Here is a 23,299-nt window from a genome sequence, read left to right as displayed (position 1 = left end):
AAGATGTTCATCTAAGCAATCATACTAAGCCTATTAAGATGATAATATTAAGTAATCAAGATCTCACATGGGGCTAATTTACTGATATCAGCAATATAATTAACACCTCCCCTTAATTGTCCATTTCCATACCCTATGGAAATTTAATCAAAGCTTCCAAAAATGAAGCTTTTTAACGTGATCATGTCATAAAAGACATAGCAATGCTGCTAATGTCAACTTTTAGATGTTGCTAGCTTTCTGGCTGCCAGGTTGAACCTGGGGGTCCACTAATTCGTGTTAATACAATAAAAGTATGTAGGAGGTGTTTTGATACTTTCTGCATACTTGTCCAGGCCAGGTCAATTACCCACTAATTGATGAACCAGAGAAAATAACGTGACACATAAAACTGGCATTCATCTAAAATTAAATGACAATTTCAGCACACTTATTCCTATCATAAAAGTTTCAGTTTAATGTATGGTGATTAGATCCTCCCTATAATCAACTCATCTTCTTCTAGTTAAAGATCTCAAAGCACTTTTTTTAGAAATGTTCATGGTTTCAAAAAAATTAAACAGTACAGGACATGATGATTTTCTGATATATGAAGACTGATTTACTAAATACAAGAAGGCTGTTCACTTTGCAAGGGTATTTTCCCCTGAGCTTAGTGAAATTGGTAAAGCTCTGCTGACTTCCATCATCCAAATATATGCACACAAAAATGTCTGTTTTTTATTCCTTGCATGCAATTGGGTTTTCTTTGCAAATAGAAAATTCACAACATTCACTAAGGTCTGAGGAAAATTCCTTTGCAAAGTACAACTACCTCTGTGAAGTTAGCAGCTGATTTCAATTAAATCAACCTTCAGAGTACATGTGTTGATGCCAATGTGTCATATTAATGTAACTTGAAGTAGTCTGCCACTAGCAGAGTGTACTGCTGAAGGCTAACAGAATTGTAGACACAGATACAATAACATACAAAGGGAAATAGTGAACAATAAATGAAAAACTAACAAAATCAATTTGGACTGTGCTAGGTTAAGTCATCAATTTACACTTGGGGTGCAGGAGTCACATATTCCAAAATGTATGGAATTTATCTCTGTTTTTAAAGCCATCTTTTTATCCATAATACATTAGGTTTTGAGGTAATTACTTTTTGAATTTCAGTGGATGAAAAAGGCCTACTTTGTAAAGTAATATTAAGTTAGCATCTAATACGCTATAAGTAATAAATATTTTATGCTCTTTGCTAAATTCCTTGATCCCTATGTGTAATAGAGCTATTCTATACAAGGGGCTATAGGAAAACTAGAGATCTATGAAATAAAGACATGGTTTCCATATTGAACTTCCAGTACCATAAAATGTGGATAGGTGACTCTAGAGACAGCACAGTATTGTACCACCAAAAATTACTTTTTGAGAGAGCTTCTAATGGTGAGAGCAGTGTGATTTTCCTGTTCCCATTTGATCACAGTATGGGTTTTATGAACAGTTTGCTGCCTTCAGATAAATTATAAAACAAAGTAATCCCTCTATAGTTTTCAGTGGTATTTTTCAAATAGTTATAAACAGTAGAATTCACAATATATAACAGCTCAAGAGGTTGCGTTACGCAGGTGACAAATTCTAAGGAACTTGTAGGTGTCTAGCTTTCTGCTTTTTGAGACTTATTTTAGATTGCAGCCATCATTTAGGTCACGGATAGTGATAATCCCCACAATCTCCCATTGACTTTAATAAAGAAAGGTAGACATTATAATGGCAATATAATATTTTAGTAAAAGGAGGGTACAATTCAGTTGTTAGTAGTGGCTTGAACAGTAGGGAAACTTGAAAAGGTGACCTCCGCTATCCTTTTGAGGGCAGGTTCTTGAATTGCCACATGGAAAGTGCAGTCTCTCCACGGTAGACCATATTGTATACTATAAAAGAGTATGGGCTTGTGGTTTGGAAAGTTTTGGTAATTAATTGGGTGAAATGTGTGGCATTTAATTCAGACTTCAAAAAAAGGCCTCTGGGATAAATAAATACACTTTGATCCAATGGTAATCATTAAGTAAGGCTAATCATTTATGAGGCTCGTTAAGGCCTTTCATGTTAATAAAGATTATTTTAAAGGGCATATTGTCAATGAAAACTGTGTATAAGCAGTTTCAGAATGTCAGTAAAAATAAGAGAGTACCTTATAAACTAAGAAGACCAGACAGTAATGAACAGCACAGTGGCTAAGTGGTTAGCATTTCCACCTAGCAGCACTAGGGTCCTTGGTTGGAATCCCAACCATGGCACTACCTGTGTGGAATTTATATGTTCTCCCTGTGCTTGTGGTTTCCTCCCAAACCTCAAAGACATGCTGGTAGGTTAATTAGCTCCTGTCCAAATTCACCTCAGTATGTATGAATGTGAGTTAGGGACCTTAGATTGTAAGGCCCTTGTTGGTTAGGGATTGATGTACTGATGTGAATTTACAATATATGTAAAGCACTGTATAAAATGACAGCACTATATGAGGATAGGCATGTTGGTAATGTGTGGTCCCATTCTTCATTGTGAATTGTGGCATCAATAGAGAGAATTATCTCATGTGAGCAAATAATATTCAGTAAACAAGACAGGTAACAAACCTTAATAAAAAAAAGTCAGAAAATTGAAATCAGAACATCAGAACTCAGAACATTCGGCAGTTGCTGCTGACCATATGGAGTAGTAAGATAATAGGTGATATAAAGGATTGTAGTAAACATAAGTCCAACAGCACTATCTAGTGTGTCTGCCTGGTGAGGTAATCAAAAGCCTTCCTAAATTAGTGACCAATGTTGTAGGTCAAGTCCAGCCTCACTGTACTTCGGTCAGTGATGATTTGTCCTGGGTAAAGTAATTTACAGATAGTATTCTCCAATCTTTTAGTAGTTTTAAACCAGTATTAGGATTAGAAATTACAAAAGCTTTGCGTTAGCTGTTAATCAGATGTTTGGTAGCCCCACTTGTAAACAATATTATTGCAGAGAGCTTTTGCTTTAGGTAGCATTGCTTTCCTGCTCAGTTTGGTGTGTTGTGAAAGGTCAGCAAATAGAAATGTCAAATTTCCCTGGGAGTGAAGAATTTTTTTCTGCCTGCTGCAATAGTTGCTTCTCTAACATGGTAGAAATATACATCTCTAGGGGTTTGTTTGGATAAGAACTTCAATTTAGGAATGCTAAGGGCCTTATGGATAACTAGTCCTTTGCATCAAGGAGCAGGTATTGCATAAGTTGCTGCGTAAACAGGTGAAGTTTAGACTGAGGGATAACCTCTAAAATATCCCAGAATTGTTTTATAGTTGTGTCTAGAGTGATAATCTAAATCAGCTAATACACACCTCAGCCTTGTAATATCTGCATCTTGTTCATTATGTGCATCAATCAAGATATTATGTGCTGTAGAAAATGTTCCCATTTTGGTCTCTGCATGCTATATTCTCTTTAGGTTTCTTCATTCTATCATCAAACTCTTGAATAGACTGTTTTGGTCATATCTTGGTGTAATAATTATAAAATAAGAATCAACATTTCTATCAATGTAAGACGAGAAAGATTGATTTCAAACAGGGAAATGATCAATAACAGGGGAAGGTGTGTGCAGACTGTATGTAGGTACATAAGTCCTTTGCCTCACTGCTATCCCCTTCCCCCTTCCTGGATTTCTGATTCACATGGCTCCATGTAGTAGGGGAGTCTGAAGATATAGATAACTCACCCAACCCTAGCTGTTGTGCACCTTGGATTTTACAAAAGGCTTCCTCTCTCAGATGCTTAAATAAGTGGTGGAGAAGTAAAGAAAAACGTTATATGTGCTACTGAAGAAGAGAATAGATCAGCGAGCATGTTGTTTTGTTCCCCCATGGGCAAATCAAGGTTAAATTATGCATAAACATAATATATAGATATATTCAAAAGTGAAATGTTTAAAAATGAATAAAAGCAATGTACCTGTTTGTTCATGTTTTCTTCCCTTGTGTCATATTTATATCTATTTGATTTTTCTGGCAAACTATTGCTTTTTGTTAATAATTTATTATCACAGCGGACAAGCAGTATATCATAGATTTTGAGAGTAGTTGTTATTTTTATTTTTGTTTTGTTTTATCTAATTCCTTCAAGATCAAACTAAGAAAAAATATGAACCAGAAAGGACTGTGCACTGTCACATAGCTCATTTAAGCTATATCCAGCACTAGTTCACCAATTAATTGAAAAAAAAAATGGTAACCCTACAACAAAGACTAAGTTCAGGAGTAAGCTACATTAAAAAAAAAAAAAGTTATTCCTCTTGAAACAAAGAACATCAATCTTGTCACTTATCTCATCTGCTTAAAATGTTCGATGGCAGACAGTTATCAGTTTCAGACTAGCTACAAGGATTTTCCTCAGCCTCTTCACAGTGTGTAAAGATTTCTGTGGGGCAATTATGTAGGCGCAACGAGTGACAGTGATGAAATATGCCAATTAAAGCATTTGTCTTCTATCTAAATGTCTAGCATCTGGATGAAAAAAAGTGCCAGTTGGCTGTGCGGATCAAGCACAAAGCATCTTCACTCAGGGCTCCAAAGACAAATAAATTGGAATTAGCTTGGTGAAAGGATTCATAAATCAAAATTTAAGAGCTGCAGGGTAAGCCACTGAGATTTGTTTTGTAGTGAACACAGGTCTAGGTAGTACAGAAACCCAAAAAAGCAGGCTGGCACAATTAATCAGTTTCAGGTTGTTTCCATATTTGAGGATAACAGCACAAAGAAAGACTAAATACTGCCAGCTTGCACTATGAAGGGATAAATCCAACAGGAAATAATTCAATTGAATGAACTGGAAATAAACCGCCGCTCACAACATTCATTTACTATATATTATTGGACTGTTTCTCAAGGGGATTGGCTGAATATACTGCCATGAAGCAGGAACGGTGACCTTTCTGATATTGAACCTTAAGACAAACCACCTTTGGATGTCCATTTCCTGAAACACAATCACGCTTGCTATAATTTTGTTTTCTACAGTCTGTCCTACATGACATTGACAAGAACAAATGAACAAAGAAACTGGAAATTATGTTGGAACTATTACATCTTTAATGATAGAGTAAACAGTAATAAGCAAAAACAAGAATGCTGATAATGTTGCTAAACATTATTTGAAATAGAATGGCATCAGGGCAGCATTTTCATACACTGATCACTAAGGCAAAATAAAAAAAACAAAAAAAAACACAAAAAACAAAGTTAAGAAGGGATATTGTTTAACCACTTTGCTAAAGGAGAAACCTTTACTAAAAGGTTCAAAGAAAATAAATGTGCTCTGCAAACCCAAATAGATCAAAGACAAATAAAAAGAGATGATGTAAACTTAACTTTCTTTACAAATAGTATTTTATACTGTTATCTAAAGAAAAACAAAAGGGTAAAAGAATAGTCCACATTAGAATGATTAGAAGGTTGCATTTTACTTCATATACAGAATTTATTTCTAATCCTCTAAAGCTTGGTACACACTACCAGTTTTTCTTTATTTTTTAGTTTAACCCAGCAGGCTGAATGAAAAAAAAAACCTGACAGCTCAGGAGGAGCCGCTGTACCAACTATCGGATGTTAGTACAGCAATCTACCCCACTGTGCTATTGTGTCCTCCCCACCCGAACACTCCAGTCTTGCCCCTTTGATGGATGGCTTCTGTAGGATCAGCTACAGAATGCTGCCCGTATGTACTAGGCTTAAGGCGATCTTGAGACGGTGCAAATTTCTTTCCTGCAACCACAGTCAGGGATGACATGGGAATCCCTCCTACCGAGCCATTGTATTCTCCTGGCAAGGGGGGGGGGAGCCATCCCCACCAGGAGAAGACAATTATTATTGCTAGCAGCCTTTACAGCCGCTAGTGATAATTGCATTCAAAATCCCACAAGCTAGTTGTAGACCGCTCAGTCAACTTGGGTACATTCAACCTGCCTATACATGGTCCAAATCTTGGTCGGTTTCTGTTGAGCCAGCCAAGATTCAAATCGCCTAAGGCCGACTTAAGTAGCTCTCTTTTACCTCTATCCTACTACTAGGTTTATCTGGAAGATTGCAGAAGTGTCCAGAAGAATAAGAGAGAACAAAATAAACTATAACTGAAGAGTTAGATAAAGATAATAGCACACTACAAGGTTTAAAGAATATCCACAGTTAAACTTTTTTTTTTAATATACTATAGGAAAGAGTTACAACCTCTCAGATTTGTTTGTTGTCTGAGCCCCTGGTGTGGAGATTTGCTCTTTTTATTTTACCTAGTAACCATTGTCATTAGGATAGAAAGTAATTGTTTCCAAAATGTTTACAGCTGCCACTGAAAAGACACTAACAGGAAAGAAGAAAAAAGCATGAGTGAACAGATATAGACTAAGTGTTTCATTTGGTCCTATCTCCTCTTAACCTGTTGCTCTTTCCAACATCATAAATATATTACAGGAATTATTGCAAAAAGCACATCTCTAAACACAAAAAAAAAAAAAAATTAATGAACTAGAGGTGCAGTTTTCTAAAATATACTTTAGTCAATAATATATTGTGATGGCGGATGATGGGTTGTGGTCACCTGTAAAATATCAGCAGACTCTGCATATTACTGTCCCTCTGTCACATATGTTAGATTTCTCTTGCTTAAGTCATACAATATTCATTTTCTTCTAATAACTGAACTAAAAATATCTCATCATTCGTTTGTTTTAAAGAATCTGTCCCGAAGGAACATATAGTAATAACGTATACAAGAAGCCTCCAGCTGCAGTGGCCTTTTTTGGATCCTAATCTCAAAGTGAAGGTTAATCGATTCTTACTTGCTGTCCCAAGAACAATATGTGGCCTCTCTAATAAAAAGCTCCATGTGAAGGTATGTCCCCACAGGGCACACATGCCCTCTGATTAACTGCAGGCCTGGGTGATATCACTAGCAGATGGTACAGTATATTTGATCATTGAATAATACAAGTATATGTGTACATTATCTTTATGAAATTAATTCTCATAGCATCCACACTATAATTTTTTAAGTCAGCCTGGGTGAACTGAATTTAACATGAATGAACATTTTTACCAATGAAGTAGATTGCGCCATGAACATGTTGTATCTCAGTCTGGAAAATCTTATATGTACATGTACCTCTATATAAAAGGGAATTGATTTTTTTTTCCTGCAATGTAAGCATTAATGTATTTTTATTGTCATTTTGTTTCAGGAGCCAGGGCGGACTGACCATTTGGAAACTCAAGCACTGCCCGAGGGCCCGGGGTCAGTAGGGGGCCCCTTGAGATGCCCTTGGTAACTTTTTCATAGGCTTTTTTGAGTTTGGGCAAGGACACAGGGGCCCAATGATCCCCTATTGTTCGGGGGCCCCATGAGTTGTCAGTGCGCCCCTGTTCAGGTCGTCATTTTTTTTGTGCTTTTTTAAAAAATGGATTTTGTATTTAGAACCTGGGGTTAAGGGTGATCACGTAATAATTCACAAACCTTTAGAACTCTATCCTGTTATGATATACAGTATGTACTGTATCTGTCCATTTAAAACAAACATTTTTCTAAACAGACTGCCCTTAAACACATATTGGGGGAGATTTACTAAAACTGGAGAACTCAAAATCTGGTGCAGCTGTGCATGTAGCCATTCAGCTTCTATCTTCAGCTTGAAATTTTAGTAAATCTCCCCCATTGAAAGGAAATGATCAAAATACTATGTTTTTCCTATCTGCAATCTTTTCTGTGTAGGTCAGCCATTTTAATTAAATAGATTGCTAAGTGGTAAGATCACGAATGCATATAGTTTCTGTAGGGGTGTTTGAACTCCAATAATGAATTATATATTTAAACTATTTTTCATAAAAACAAATTAAATCTTGCAGCAACACAAATGGGCCACCACCTCTTATGAACAGGAATTCTCATATGTAACATACTGTGGCAAGACTAATTTGTTATCACATGCAGATACGTGTATATTCTCCGTATGCCTTTTAGCCCAGGATAAGAAGGTTATTCCCATGTGCATGAGCAGGAGTTACTGTACGTCATCCTGGCCCAGCCAATTATAATGGCTAAAAAGGCTGAAACCCAGAAGAAGACTGGGCAAATATGGCAACAGCAGTGATGTGGGAGACTGTTGCACTGATAAAAGGACGCGCTTTGGCAGGTACATCTGCCATAATGTGCACATTTTTGCGAAACCTTCAAGTACCAGCAAAACAGTTTAATACAAACTGGATATTTAACCATTTGGTGCATAGTAACAGTTTGGTAGCAGGCTACGTACTACTTACTGGCACTACTCACTATGCATTTGCTCCCCATGACAGTGCCCCACACAATCCTCATGTAAGTTCCAACTCAAGTCTGAGTTGCAGTTACACAAAATTAAATATGATTCTTCACATTCCCATATGACAGCTCTCAGGCTTGTCAGTTGGCTATGAGACACTAAATACTGCTTTGTGGAAGGGAAAGGGGAAATGCCCAGAAGTACTTGGAGTTGTTTTCAAAGATTCAAGGGAATGGGTAGAATGTATCTTACAATAGAAATACTGTGCTTTTAATGGGCAAAATACAGATTTACTTTGAAATTATTATGCAAGGATAATTTGTTCTTAACAATTGGTATAACGAAATTGCCAGCCTGCATCTTTTTTGAAACTTAAAGTGGAGTTCCACTCAACCTATCAAAAAAAAAAAAAGTCAGCAGCTACAAAAATATGTGTGATTAGCGCTGAACTTCATGAATGGTCCTGTAGTCTTCTGGGACCTGTCCCATGTCCTAAAAGACTACAGGGAGGGAGGGAGGACACCTTCTGCTTACGATCACCTAGGCGATCGGACCAAAAGTGGGAGCGGGTACCTGTCAAATTTGGGTACCCGCTCCCCAAACATGCCAATCCTTAATGGGGAGCGGGGGAGCAGTCCTTAAAGCGGAACTTCCCCTTCTGGGTGGAGCTCCGCTTTAAGACTGGGGCTTTTATGTATCCATACACAAAATCTCTATCACATTTTACTGAGCACTCTTTTTATTTTTAATTGTATTTTAACTTAGTCTTAATAGTGCTAAATATATAATGACAGCATATAGCTGCCATGTTGTCCTTACCTTTTTTTACTAAAAAAATGAAAAAGAATTGGGTACATTGTCTGCAATATTCTACTATTATCTTGGGTTATAGGAATACACTAAAAACAACTTTGTATTGGCTTATTTTGTCCTAGGTAATTGAATTGGGAGAAATGAACTGTAAAACAGAGATATATGTATTGTTGGATGGAGTCATGATACAGTATCAGATACTAAAGATCTGGAGAACCAATATACCTGCAATAAGTTTAGGAATTAATATTTAGACGGTAACTGTTGTACACTTTTATCAGAGAGCAGCAATAATGTTCAACAAACTCCATACAGTCTGTCCAAGAAAAATGAAATCTCCTTTTACCAGAGGGGCTATCATAGCTGACACTATCTACACTTGTTGAAGAAATTCCATAGTGACATGAACAACATGTGTATCTATCGTCATGCAGTGAGTGCATCCATTATTTATTACAACACATCCCAATTAGTTTATACCTTGTGTCATCTTTAATTTTTTTCCTGCTTCAAGCTATAGCTGAAAAACAACGTGTTTGATTTAGTGCAATCTACAAGTACCAGGGGTTAGCTGTGCTTTGCAATAAGAAAATCTACTGTAATATTTGTGTTGTTTCCCTTGAGGATTAGCTCATGAACTTTCAATACTCGCAGTGTGAGTTTTCAGCCCTGCTGATTCTGAGCTAATTGCTCTTTAACTGAACTCCATCACAACAGCACAGGACTACTAGCAGTTGGCTTTAAAACAAAGCAATGGCAGAGCATAGAGAGTGAAAGAATAATAAACTAAAACAGCCCTGGGCTGCTCAATAGTGTTCATGAAATAAATGCTTAGTTTTCAAAATCAGAGAGAATGAAGTCCTTCAATTTCTGAAAAATATGTCCTTCAAAATCTTTCTAATACTGTAAAATATCTCTGAGTCACTTGACATTTATGTGCTACTCTTCTGTGTGTTGCGATAATGTTGCCTATAAATTATGTAAAATGAACAAAGTAAAGTGTCTCCCAAATTAGGAATTGAATTGATCATTTTTTTTCCTCAAAATTAGCTTTTTAAAAGACACACCCTCTTCATCAGCCTAACCTTTATAAGAAGTTCATGTTATCTTTAAATCAACCTTCCATATTTAGAATGAAAAAATAAATTTGTGTATTTAAAAAATCAGGTTTGAAAACACATACCCTCTTTATCACACAATCCTTAATAGGAAATATACATTTTGACAAAAGCTTTTCATTTTTATGACTGCTTTGTTCTACTTTGCTGCGGTTATAGTTTGTGATATACAGTTTCAGATAACCAAAATAAACAATATTCATGAACAAATTATGGCTACATTTAAAATAATGGAATCAACTTCACATCTTCATCTCCCCTACATATTGTTTACAATATTTCGTTTTTCTAGTAATAATGAAATTACTGTAAGCAATCATTGAGTAGTTCAGTGTTTTTCTGAAAGGATCATATGATCAAATCAATTACATTTTCATAAAGCTAGAATATATATTTCCTGTTAATGTATATTTCCTGACTCATATGTTACCTGATTATAGTGCTACTTGCAAAGCCTGCTTCAGCAAATATCTTTATTTTTCTTTAAAAATCATCATTATTTAAATTGTATGCAGTATAGTGGAAAAAAAGCAAAACAAAACAAAAAAAAAATGGGGATATACACTGCTCAAAAAAATTAGAACACTTTGAAAACACATTAGATCTCAATAGGGAAAAATATCATGCTGGATATCTCTACTGATATGGATTGGGTAATGTGTTAGGAATGTACGGATCTCCCATTGTTTGAAGGAAATAAAAATCATCAACCTAAAGTGGACTGAATTCAAAAGACACCCAAATGAACATCAAAGTGAAAAAATTATGCAGCAGGCTAGTCCATTTTGCTGAAATTTTATTGCAGCAACTCAAAACGGTACTCAGTAGTTTGTATGACCCCCATGTGCTTTTATGCATACCTGACAAAGTCAGGGCATGCATCTAATGAGACAATGGATGGTGTCCTGGGGTATTTCCTCCCAGATCTGGACCAGGGCATCACGGAGCTCCTGGACAGAGGTGCAGCCTGGCGGTGTCGGATAGACCAAAACATAATAGCCCAGAGGTGTTCTATTGAATTTAGGTCAGGCAAGAGTGGGGGCCATTCAATGGTATCAATTCCTTCATCCTCCAGGAACTGCCTGCATACTCTCACCACAGGAGGCTAGGCATTGCCATGCACCAGGAGGAACCCAGGACCCACTGCACCAGTGTAGGGTCTGACAAGGGGTCCAAGGATTTCATTCCGATACCTATTGGCAGTCAGGGTGCCATTGTCTAGCCTGTAGAGGTCTGTGCAACCCTTCAAAGATATGCCTCCCCAGACCATCACCTACCCACCACAAAAAAAGTCATGCTGAACGATGTTAAGCAGCATAACGTTCTCCATTGCTTCTTCAGACCCTTTCACATCCGTCATATGTACTTAGCGTGAACCTGCTCCCATCTGTGAAAAGCACAGGGGGTCAGTGGTGGACCTGCCAATTCTGGTGTTCAATGGCAAATGCCATTTGAGCTCTATGATGCCGGACAGTGAGCACAGGGCCCACTAGAGAACACCGAGACCTCAGGCCACCCTCATGAAATATGTTTCTGATGGTTTGGTCAGAGACATTTGCACCAGTGGCCTGCTGGAGGTCATTTTGTAGGGCTCTGGCAGTGCTCATCCTGTTCCTCCTTGCACAAAGGAGCAGGTACCGGTCCTGCTGATGGGTTAAGGACCTTCTACGGCCCTCTCCAGCTCTCCTAGAGTAACTGCATGTCTGCTTGAATCTCCTCCATGCTCTTGAGACTGTTCTGGGGGACACAGCAAACCATCTGGCAATGGCACATTGATATGCCATCCTAGAGGAGTTGGATTGTGTTACAACCTCTGTAGCTTCCAGGTATTGCCTCATGCTACCAGTAGTGACACTGACCCCAGGCCAAATGCAAAACTAGTAAAAAGAGTCAGAAAAGATGAGTAGGGAAAAAAGTTAGTATCCTCCACCTGTAAAACCATTCCTGTTTTGGGAGTCATTTCATTGTTGCCCATCTAGTGCACCTGTTAATTTCATTAACACCAAAGCAGCTGAAACTGATTAACAACCCCCTCTGCTATTTAACTGACCAGATCAATATCCCAGGCATTTAATTGATTTGATGCTATACTCTTATTAAAAATTGTTCCTTTAATTATTTTGAGCAGTGTATATTGAAACAAAAGGCAGAAGCATGAAAGTATATGGTTTATGTCAACATGCAATCATAATCATTGCATGGGAAAAGGGGATGCATCTTCATAAACATCTCCCTGCCCCATGCACATAATGAAACAGTACACATGTCCATGATAACTTCAACCAGCTGTGACCCCTATGGTAAGCACTAAACATGTGTAAGCTGGAAATTTTAATTTAATTTGAGATTCATTCGTTCACTGAAGTATTTAGTTTCATCACATTTGTTATGTTGTCCCAATTTCATTATAACTTTCTGATTCGTTGACATTCGTTACTATGTCCATTCGAGAATTTGTATGCATCTGAATCTCTGAAAATGAAATTTTCATCTAAAAAGCAAATCAGAATGAAACAAAACGCATATGTCTAGTAAGCAAGGACTGCATTACCTACAATAAGTCACAGTGCAGCACGTAAGTCACATGTCCTGCTGCTGTGTTACATTATACTTTGATCATAAAAGTAAAATAGAGTCTGCAGACATATGAGAACATACTGTATGTGTTACTGCATTAGTCATCCCAGACAGAGAAATGCATTTGTAATGACACATTGTTTTTTCTCTGTTTACAATGGGCTTTGAATTATGGCATTAAAACATATTTGTTTCCAAAATCTGTAGGAAAAACTATAAGGCAAAAGTCAAACACTAAATACTTAGTTATTTTTATTATTAGTTATATACATAGGGCCCTCGAACCCCTTGTGTATTGTTTTGCTACTGTATTGTCCCCCACTATAATGTACAGTGCTGAGCAAACCTTTTGGCGCTATATAAATACTGTATAATAATAATAATAATATGCTGGGAAAAAAGACCAAATTCGCAATATAGCATATACAATTGTAATACAATTCATATTGTATTAGAATTGTATTAAAAATTATCTTTCCTTTTCAGTCCGCAGTGCTGTAATTTCCTGTGCAAATGCAATGCAATATGGCTACCTGGAGTCATTCTGTACACAGATGGTGTACAGAATGCCCCCCACAGAAAGTTATTCCTTGCTTGTGTGATTGGCTCGCTGATTTTCCCAGAAGTCTTCAGTCAGATTCAAGTCAGATTTTGCAAAATCCCTTGCAACAAAAATATAATTTTTTGTGAGATACTCCCAAAGCGAAATCATGTCTAAATGGATGCAGACCCTGCAGTTTTCTCATTAGAGCCCTGCAGCTGATCGATAATTATGAAGTAACTCCCATACAGATTCACTCTGCACATGCTCACAGACAAACAAACAGCTATTTTTTCTTAATAACATAAGGGTGGAATCTGCAACAAAGTTTGTTAAAATCCATGCGATGTACATAGATTGTCTAGAAGGGAATATTTTTATCTCAAAAAAAGTGGAGTTACTCTTTAAATTAAAAATTATTAATTGTATAATAAATTATTTTGGCACCAGCTGCCTTTCAACATTGTCTAGTGATGAAATATCTTTTCGGCAATATATTACACTTACCTGCCTATTCGCAATCCTCTGAGGAATGAAACCATTGCTACACATGAGCAGTAGTTCTAACTCTGTGTTATGTAGTCCTAGGGTGACATAATTAACTAAAAAATTTAGGGCAACAAGTTTATTATAAAACATACAAGTTAACAATAATTTGTCAAATATTAAATAAGATTACCAGGTTAAAATAAAAGAAAAAGTGATAAAAAAAAAAGAAAACTAATGCAGCCACCACATTTAAGGGCTATAAACTGGTATTATTAAAAAAGCTATTGCATAGAAATGCTTGTAAGTCCTTCTAGCCCTGTAGTGTTAGAAATTTTCCTCTTCCTGCAACCATCATCCTTAGGATGGAATGTACATACTATTGGACTTTTCCCAATACTCATGCACCACTAGGCACTACTAAATTCTAATTGGGTAACTAACATAATAGGAAACAGTTTGACCAACTGTCCAGAGATTAACCACAACTGAGCTACTACAAATCTCTAGGGTAGCAAAGGTGTTAGGTCTCAGAAGCCTGATCTTCTAAGGTGTCAGCTCACACCAATGCCTTGCATTGGTGTACACTGGAAAATAGGACAGGTTGCATTTGTATGCCATTAAATAATTGAAGTAAATATAAGAACAAAAATGTAAAAATGAGGTGCACTGCAATACATGTTAAAACTATACTGCAATGTAGATCAATGCAATGTAAAATCACATGCCAGTGCATGCACATTATGAAAGCATTAATGCATGTGTTATAATGTGAATGAGCCCTAAGTGGTTTTTAAGGACAAAAGGCAGAACATTTAGGATAGCAAGTGTAGCATAATGTAGATGCATCCTTATTACTTACAATCAGGGTAACTACATAATTGTAGCGAAGATTAATACATGAAAGCAACAATGAAAAATAAGGAATTGGCAAAGCCTGATAGAGCAAGTTTAAATATTCTACCCATACTGAGAATAGTCTGACTGTATTACAAAGACTTCTTTCTTTTACATGTTCTATGGTACAGTGTAAAATTGTGCACCACCTCACATTATTTTATCATCCTCACTTCTCTTACATTTCCTTTTATGCTTTTGTCCAGTTTTATATTCAACTTCATTTACTGATGTGCAGTATAGTATGTACCTGCTCTGGGCACTGATGTCAAGTATAGGTACAATGTCACAGTTATAATCTATAAAAATAAAGTTTTAAGATCCTAAAGATTACAAAAAAATATTGGGGGGTCTCATGCTTTTTTTTTTTTTTATTGGGGTCCCCCTAACATCCACACCAGATCCTCATCAATGATAAGGGTCTGGTGTGTATTTTTATGGGAACCAAACTATCTTTCTTGCCTATTAACTTTGAAAATGGCCATTACTTTTTTTAATATTTTGCTCCCATTGACTCTAAATATGTTCTGATTTGGCACCCGTGCACAGTGATGTTCTCCAAACCCACCTCAAACCAAGCCTAGGTAAGTTTGGCTCATCCCTAGTAAAGTGGCAGATTTAAAGGATTTTTAAAACTAGTTCTTAAAAAGAAGACTGTCAGTCTTCATAGGACTTGCTTCCATTGCTCAAATCTTTGCTCTTTTGCAGAGCAAAGCCACTGGCGGATCTTCATATCTGACATGCTTCCAGATGTCTAATGTGTGCATCCCTTTTTGTTCCATCTGTCAGACCCTTAATCACTCCACAACACCCCCAAGTGATATTGATGTGAGGATTCTACCACAGGTTTGCGTGACAAGAGAGCAAAGATTTAATGGATGAGACAGGTAAACATAGACACACTTCTTTTGTAGTGGTCTGTTTCATGTCTATTTTTTCAATCAGCAATAGTTTTATGATGGGTGAATTAAAGGTAACCTGTCTTACTGCTGATGACCTTCTTTTAAAAAATGCCACTTAACCTGATTGTTATGTTAGTCCTCTGACTCTCGGAACTACTGACCTGGAACAAGTGTGGAATTCCAGAGCCATTCATTCTGTGACTTAGAGAGTATTGCATAAAGAGGCAAAGGATTACAGTCTGGCAAGTAGCATTTTCAGGAGGAGATTAGCAATGGCTGTACTGTATATTAATTATGACCCTCTGAAAACTGGCTTGTTTTTTTGCCATAAGAGTTACCAAATCCGAAAAAAATTAAATGCTTAGAATTTTGGAGTGAATCATTTTTACAATATATGTTATACATATACTGTATGACAACTGAGGAATTTATTAGACCTGAGAAAAACATTTATTACACCCGAAAAAATATAATTTACTTACCCTTAACTTCAGGGCAACACCCAACATTTCATTATTTATTACAGGTACTTATATAGCAATGTCAATTTTACGCAGAGCTTTACATATACTGTAAATTCACATCAGTCCCTAACAATCTAAGGTCCCTAACTTACATTCATACATATTAGGGCCAATTTAGACAGGAGCCAATTAACCTACCAGCATGTCTTTGGAGAGTGGGAGGAAACCGGAGTACATGAAGGAAACCCATGCAGGCACAAGGAGAACATGTAAATTCCAGGCAGGTGGTGCTGTGGTTGGGATTAGAACTGACGACCCTAGTACTGCCAGGCGAAAGTGCTAACCATTTAGCCACTGTGCTGCTCCAACATATCCCTAAACCTAAAACTAACTCCTAAAGTTATCCTGAACTAGGGGCGGACTGACCATTCGAGCACTAGGGCACTGCCCGAGGGCCCGGGGTCAGTAGGGGGCTCCATGAAATGCCCCTGGTACCTTTTAAAGGCTTTTGTGGGTGTGCTTTGAGTGTGGGCAGGGACACATGGACCCCATGATCCCCTATTGCCCAGGGGCCCCATGACTTGTCAGTCCGCCACTGTCCTGAACATAACCCCTAGATATTTAAAACAGTGGGCAATGTCAGTGCGGCCACTTGTAGTCTCCCATCAATAAGCCAGTCATTATTAATTTTTGTGCAGTAACATTTTTTAGAGCATTTCCAATTCCCCGTGGGGTTAATAATGTATGTGAAAGGTTTGCTAATAAGAAAATTTCTCCAAAGCAAATAATCCATATCTAAATATCATTTCTGCATTCAGGGTTGAAAATGTATTTAGGATTCAGACTGATTTCTCCTTTGAACTTTTCACATATAAGCTGGTACAGTATAGGTAACATTTACCATTACACATATGAAAAAATACAAATGTAAAACATTTCAAAGAAATAAACATTAAAGTGTAATATACTGTAGGACTTCATATAAAAAATATGTTTATAAACTAGTTTTAATTATTTTTCTCTTATGCTTTTAATGGAAATGTTTCCCCCAAATGAATACATTGCCGAAAACAACTTTTCAAAGCGCCTCAAGTGATCTAATCAATGAGACCTCTTGCTGCAAACACTTGCTTGCAGCACAGCTACTGATGTTTTTAGAACTACTTCACAAAGAAATGCTGTGCTCTTATGGCCTTCTGTTTTCAGAAGTGACATTCATTTCAAGCGAGATACAAGAGACATCCTCCCATTCACAGCTTTTTGCATGCTCTGATAAAATCATTAATACTTTCAAATAAAAGACTCAAAAAGGTTCTCCACAAAACAGATGTTATAGCACCATGTACAATTCTGTTTTATCTATTAAAAAAAAAGAAATAATCAAAAATGATAGACTCTTTCAAATGAAAGAAAAAAAAAGGTTTCCATTTATAAACCAGCAATATTTAGTGTGTATGTATGATGTGGAGATAAGTGCTAAAATAACTATAGAATAATTTTAATGAAAATAACAAAAATGGTGTTCACTGTCTAAAGAGCATCGGCATACATTTCCTTTTCAAGTTAACCGCTTAATCTCCTGAAGGTTTTACCCCCTTCATGACCAGGCCGATTTTTTGTTATTTGGCACTGAGCTACTTTAACTGGTAATTGCAACACTGTATACAAATGAAATTTATATATTTTTTTTCACACAAATAAGGCTACGTTCACACTAGCTTTGTTAGCAGACCTTAGACAGGCGTTTGCGAAGCGTTTTTAATGCTCCTCAAACGCCTATGAAAATTCTACACATGGAAGCACACAGTGCTGTTCACACTGAAGCATTAGCGTTGTGTCATGGCAAAATTGATGCCTCATGTCAAGTCAAGAGAAGTTGAAGCCTCCCATTCAAGTCTATGGTGATGCACCTCAAACGCCTGGCAAGCATTTGCGGGGCGTTTGCGAGGCATTTGCGGAGCGTTATTACCATGAAACTTCATTATAGGCATTTATGGTGCGGTTTTAGCGCTTGGAAAATGCCTATCAAACGTCTCAAAAATGCGCATAGGGTGTTTGGGGAGCATTTGGGGAACATTTGAGGAGCATTAAAAATGCCTCCCAAACACCTGTTTAACACCTGTCAAATGTTATAGGGGCGTTTGGCAAGAGTTAGAAATTAGTCAAGTGTGAATGAGCCCTAAAGATTAATTTTGGTGGTATTTGACCATCACTGGGTTTTTTATTTTGTATTATACAAACAAAATTTAAAATGTAAAAATATATTTTTTTTTCTACTTTGTTATAAAATGTATCCAAAATAAAAAAAAAAAAATCTAATTTCTTCAGGAATTTCAGCCAAAATGTATTCTGCTACATGTCTTTGGTAAAAAAAAAATCCCAATGAGTGAATAAGAAATGGTTTGTGTGAAAGTTATAGCGTCCAAAAACTAAAAATTGATCAATCCTGATGTACTGACAGCTGATCTAATTACTTGAGGCCCTTAAATTGCCAGGACAGTACAAATACCCCTCAAATTAAATAAATGTTTTTTTTTTACATACTGTCATGAGCACAGTACAGCATCAAAGGACCGGTTTCCTCCTACACTCCAAAGACATGCTGGTAGGTTAATTAGCTCCTGTCTAAATTGGCCCTAGTATGTGTATGTATGAATGTGAGTTAGGGGTCATAGATTGTATGAAAAGTAAAAGCTTGTGAGCTGCTATGTGAAAGGTAATTAATACTAAGTGCTAATTGTGAATCGCCTGCACCTAACACATACTATTACTAGTGTGCCAATCAATACTATTTAACAAAAATGTGCCATGCTTCACTAAGAATGCTCAAAATAAATAATATATAATGGGTGCAACCAGGTGCTGATAGATATAGATATCGGGTGACAAAAAAAGAAAAAATGTGTGTGAACTAATATAAAATTTTCAAAACCAATACGCATATGCACGTTATGAACAAAAGACTAAATACCAAAAATAATGTCCATATCCATATCAAAAGATATGGGGGAGGGTCGGGGCTTTCACATCATGGCATTCGAGGGATCCATACTGACACCAGCTGGACACTTTAGGATATTCACCATCCGGAGGACACATTTTGTGCAGAAAGCATTTTTTTATACAGAGTACATGTGAGTGCATTAGTTTATTAATAAAATGGTTTTAAAAGGATAATACACTATGATTTGATTATTCCTCTATATTAACCGCCGTGGAAGGGGAGCCTATCGTTTGAGTAGGAGAAGGACCCCAAACAGCAGGATATCATCCCATCCACTTTGGCCCATTTAAAGGGACACAAACGTGATATGATCTCACTTAACGGTTTGGTCATATACCTGAGGTGAGAGTACATCTGGTGGGGGAGCACAATAAATGCAAGTTTTTTCACATAAGAAATCAATTATGAAGCGCGGATATTTTATTTTAAAAGGAACTTGGCATGATTGAAGAAACACATATTTACGGACTTCTTTATATAATTTTCTTTTATTATATCTTTTGATATTGATATGGACATTATTTTTGGTATTTTGTTCATAACTTGCATATACATATTGGTTTTGAAAATTGAAATTGGTTCACACATATTTTTTCTTTTTTTGTCACCCAATAGCTATATCAGCACCTGGTTGCACCCATTAACTTTTATTTATTTTGAGCATTCTTAGTGAAGTGCGGCACATTTTTGTTAAATAGTATAGACTGTATGCACCTTGAGGGTTAGGGACTAATGTGAATTTTCAATATATATGTAAAGAGCTGTGTAAATTGAGAGCGCTATATCAGTACCTAAAATAAATAAAACAGTTTAGTCACTGCTAGAATCTTCAGCTGACAAGTCTATTCCATCCCTTCAACTGCTCCATCCCTACTGTGTCACTGCAGCTTTGAAGGAGTATTCATTTTAGAATGTCTAAAGTGAAAAGTCATTGAACAGCACGTTCATGCATTTGAGAGTACCTGCTCTTTATTGCTATTGCTATCATTTTTAAATGGAAAGGTCCTTTTAATCCTATGAAACTGCAGTACTCTACCATTTGTTACAAATATAATTTCTGCATTTTGCATAGAGTTAGCATAAAGATATATTTTACAGTTGATTTGGAAAGATGTAGCAGTGTCTGATTTAAATCAGATTTAAGTGTCAGATTTTAATTTGAGCAATTGACACACAATTACAATAACAATGTTGTTTTCTGTTAGCGTGTGTGAGGTTTGATTTGACTTCAATAGATAATTATGTGCGCGGGGATAGTAAAGAGTATTTGCTAAATCTGTTTTCATTGAACACTTCAAACACTGAATCAACATTTAACTGCTGCAGTAAGGTGTGAAGCAATTATGTTGTCATAAGATGCCAGTGTATACTGTATCTCAAACACGCAGGCTTAAGAGAAAATACTGATTGCTAATCACAATAATTGTGAAGGGGAATTAACTTTGGAAAATATTCAAATTAAGTCATAGGGGGTTAATTATCCATACTAACGTAATGCAGGCAAGAGTTTTATTGGTAATGTTGATGTGCAATTTCCACACTGTTTTTCTGATTATTATAACTATTTACAAAATTGCAACATATTTTACTGTAATTTTTATCAATAGGCCCATTAAAGTAAATGTATGATTTATTCATAAAGTATGCCCCTGCTTGTGTAGCAACAGAGGGGTAATTTTTCCCCTCAATCTCCTTGTTCTAAAGGACACGGACACAACTGCAGGCTTGCAGTGCCTCTATACCCAAGATATAGTATTGCAGTTTGTTCATTCAGATTTAATAGATCTCCATAGAATTACTTCAATAATGAAGTGAAAATATCTCATAGCAAAGAATCAGAAGTAATAAATGATATGATTTGAGTGAGTTTAGTTTTTCTTCCTGTGGATGCACTTTGCACACTGTGAACTTTGAGAATCAATCCACCTTTCTGATTTAGATTGTCTAAGATTTGTCTGTAAACTTTTACAAAGGGTTTGTAAATGTCAAGTAGTTTTAATAAAAACATTTTGTATGCTGGTGAATCTATTAGTTTTGAGTTAAGGGAACTAAATCCATTTCACCATGGAGAACTAACTCAGTCTAAACAGTAGCTGATCTGCCAAAGTCTCCACAGAATACCTTCCATCAGTTGACATTACTAAATGAATGTTGACGCCTACATCTGAAACAGTTTTATTACAACAGTGTCCTGATGGGGGACATAATGGAGGAAACCAATGCAAATCCTATAAGTATGCAATATATTCATTATAGTAGATTGATTGATATCATTAATCTCTGTTATCATTGTTCTTCATTGTGCTTTATGAAATAAGCTTGATTGTATTGGCAAGACATAGCTCAATAGTTCAATGGCGGTTCATTAATCATAAAAATGTATGAATGGCAAATGGGTGGAAAAACAAATGGGTCATTGCAGGCACCTCTAACAATAACAATAAGCTAATTCTGCACAAAGTACAGAATTAATGAAACCCATATCTGTGTAATTGCAGTACCAAATTAAGGTAAAATTAGCAAACATTCAGGCTCACGCACAAGAAACAGACCTCAAAGCAAACAAGAAAACTGCAATTATAGGAAAATCATTAGAACAGTACCGTTGTACTGTAAAGCTACTGACTTTGAACAAGTAGGAATAGTTCTGAAATTCTTTCTGAATTTTCTGACCTTGTAATAGGTCAGTATCTCAAAATACCGACACCAGCAACAGCCAACCAGATAGCATACTCAGAACAAAGGGAACTCATTTAATAAGAAAGTTCAAAAAGGAAATGTGAAAAGAACAGAAATCCATAACAATTTGATACTTAACTGAGTACTGTAAAATTAATTGCTTTACAACATAAGTCATATATGCAAGGTCCAGGAAGTGGACTGTATTCCTGAGTACTACATATACAATATGTACTTCTGTGTTTGTGGTCGAAGCACACTCAATTGCACCCCCAGCACTAAGATCAAGTTGTCAGGGACAGCTCCAGGTCGTGTACTAATGATTTGGAGCTGAGAGAACTGGATCCAATCATGTGATCACTGTGACCACTGGGATTAGCCAATCACAATGATCACTAATGTGATTTACTGTGAGATGACCTACCCAGTGCTGTTTCTCCAGGGTTTGATCTAACTTAGTGAGCATCAGTGTTTGTGGCATGGTGTCAGTTAATGAAAGTGTCAGTTAGTGGCAGTGGCAGTGTTAGTATAGGGGTCACTTAGTACCATTGTCAGTTATTGACCGTGTATATGTTGGTTAGTTAGTGGTAGTGTCCCTTAGTAGCAGTGTTAGTATAATTTAGTGGCAGCGTTAGGGTCAGTGTGTTTAGGTGAGAAAAAAGATTTCATATTTAGTGACAGTGCAAGTATTAGTGTCAATGTGTTAGAACAGGTAGAACAGCAAAAAAAACAAAATGCAAACTATTGCTTGCCCCAATATGGGTAGAAAGAACAAATAATGCATATATATGTGGTATTGCACTGTGACAGGAGTAGGGTAATTTATTTTCCAGGTTTTTAACGGTGGTGAGCCATGATAATGGGAAATAAATATACTGCCAAATTTTAAAAAATTATAATAATTAGTTTTTGAGCCAGTTTCCCTTTCATAATAAGACAAAATTGGGAGCCATAATCATTTACCACCAAATGAAAGCCCAATCTGTCCTGAAAAAGACAAGGTATAATCCCTCTGGATACACCAAGTAGTTGTGATGACATGTGCAGGTTTACTAACACATACAAAAGTTGCAAAATTGGGTTTGAGTTTTAAGGTTTGTGTTCACCTTGGTCCTGAAAGAGTTAAAAGTGAAGCCCAAAGCATGAGAACACTGTTAGTCAGTGTTTCATAATTCACCAATGATTCATTCATTTCAATCATACTGATGACAAGGTAGATTCGTTGTTCTTAGCTACCTAACTACATGTATTGTCAGCCAAGTGCAGAGAATGCCTTAATACAGCAATACAGCCAGATCCAGTGCTTAGCATTGCTGATCCTACAGAAATCCTTAGGTTTGCAGGCTCTCACACAAGTGACAAATCACAAATGTTTGGATATGTGAGGATTATCAAGTTGGCAGATCAAATTCATAAATGTGTTTTGTGTGTACAGGAGACTCTGTTCCCTAGAGAGGTGAGTGAAGGTTTTACTGCACAAATGTTAGCTGTCAAATCAAGAT

At 36.6% G+C, this 23,299-nt stretch overlaps 1 protein-coding gene across 1 annotated transcript in view; it reads right to left on the bottom strand.

The window, feature by feature from the left end:
• Positions 1 to 23,299, bottom strand: part of CSMD1 (CUB and Sushi multiple domains 1) — a 2,075,474-nt gene that overhangs the window by 1,360,614 nt on the left and 691,561 nt on the right. The gene's annotated exons all lie outside the window — the stretch shown is intronic.

This window comes from Staurois parvus, unplaced genomic scaffold, assembly GCF_062004578.1.
Source record: "Staurois parvus isolate SC_StPar_1 unplaced genomic scaffold, SC_StPar_1.0 ptg000226l, whole genome shotgun sequence".
Taxonomy (NCBI): Eukaryota; Metazoa; Chordata; class Amphibia; order Anura; family Ranidae; genus Staurois; species Staurois parvus.
Note: the sequence above shows the minus strand (reverse complement) of the source record. Positions and strands in the feature narration are given on the sequence as shown.